Source organism: Belonocnema kinseyi, chromosome 7 (genome assembly GCF_010883055.1).
Source record: "Belonocnema kinseyi isolate 2016_QV_RU_SX_M_011 chromosome 7, B_treatae_v1, whole genome shotgun sequence".
Classification (NCBI taxonomy): Eukaryota; Metazoa; Arthropoda; class Insecta; order Hymenoptera; family Cynipidae; genus Belonocnema; species Belonocnema kinseyi.
The window spans coordinates 121164678-121166397 of NC_046663.1; the positions used below are offsets into that span (position 1 = coordinate 121164678).

Below are 1720 nucleotides of genomic sequence, written 5' to 3' on the forward strand. Positions count from 1 at the left end.
ACTGTAATTCAAACCTCTCATAAACTACAATCATAAAGTAGAGCTGAGCCTTGTTTTTTAATTTGACATTAAAGAAGATTCTCAAAGCACCTACGGCCTTCAATATTCTCATTGCCATAATCGCGCATTCCGCTCTACTGTTAGATTATACAGGCTCTAATTTAAAAAAATGTGGGCTAATCGCAAAATTCGGCTAAAATAGTTTTAAAATATATTTGGTATCTAGTGAAAATTTTTGGATTTAAAAAAAATTTTTTTTTCTATTTTTTGAAGATTTTCAAATTTTGGAAAAGTATATAACTTTTCTAATTTTCATCAAAATTAAAAATTTTATTTGGATAATTTGCAAGTCTTTTACTAACCTATAAGAAACTTCGACAAAAATTCAGAAAATTTCAACAACAAAAATGTCAAAATTTTGAAAATGCACTCAACTTTTTAATTTTGGTTCGAAATATCTGATTAACGAACTTAGCCTTTATTTTTCGAACCTTCAGAAGTGTATCAAATGCGAACTCGATGGGACAAATTCTTCAAAAGTTAGCGTGGCTACAACATTCAGGTAACCATACATACAGACATGCAGACAGACGTACAGACACCGAAAAAATTGTATGATTCTCGGATTCTGTGCGCGCCGAAACGTAAAGATCCGTTAAAATTTGTTTTTTTACAAAACATTTTTTTCGCGTTTTGTGTTCAAAAATAATCTACAGGTATTTTTTTATTTCAGCGTGATACTCACTGTGAAAGAAAAAATGATTCTTGTACTGAAAATGCGCATTCAACCATAAGCTTTGCAATATAGTATAACATACTCCCTTTTTTCATAACAATATAGTGCATTTTTATGAACAATTTTTTTTATATTTTACAATTGAGTATAGTAATTCGTTTTCGTGGATGGTTACATAGTTGAAGTATAAGAAAACTGGAGCATGACAATTATTTTTATTTTAATGGGCGTTTGTTTTTAGATTTTTCTGTTTTTAAAAAGCTTACAATTTTTCAATTTTGACAGGAAGAATATTTTTTTTTACTTCCAAATTGCAATCCTTTTCTGGTTCAACTGAATGCAACCCGTGTGAAACTACTGAAACTTAACCGATCTTGATGAAATTTTGTGTGCTGTGTTTAATTTGGCCAAACTGAAGAGATAGGGTACTTTTTATCTATCTTAATTACGTTAATATTTTTTATTGCAAATTAAATTTTTTTATCTGTAACTTCCGACAGTTTCTAACAGATGACGTTGTAAGTTAATTTCTTGACCGACACTTCAAAATTTTACGTTATCTAGGTTGGGTAAGCAACTAATAGATGGCGCCATGTATCATTTTCAATTTTTGACGTAACTTTTCATTCTCAATCCCTCTGGTTTTGATATCGGCTAAAACGTTATCTTTATTAGTGAATACTCATTTGACTGTATTGAATAGTTTAGTATAGTATTAATTCACGTACTATAACTGAGCCACATCAACGCGTTTCCGGGTTTGCTAGTATATATGAGGGTAGTTCAATAAGTCCTTAGAATGAAGTATAAAAACAATTTTTTTTTGGTAAATTTTTTTTTATTTTTCAACACAATCTCCTTGGAGCTCTATACACTTGGTCCATCGCTTTTCAAGTTTTTTTAATCCTTCAGAAAAGTGCGTTTTTGGAAGTTCCTCAAAATAAGCACTTACAGAGGCAATGACGTCTTCGTTGTCTGGAAATC

At 30.4% G+C, this 1720-nt stretch overlaps 1 protein-coding gene across 1 annotated transcript in view; it reads left to right on the plus strand.

Annotated features, from left to right (window-relative positions):
* Nucleotides 1–1720, plus strand: part of LOC117177452 (scavenger receptor class B member 1) — a 261744-nt gene that overhangs the window by 150887 nt on the left and 109137 nt on the right. The gene's annotated exons all lie outside the window — the stretch shown is intronic.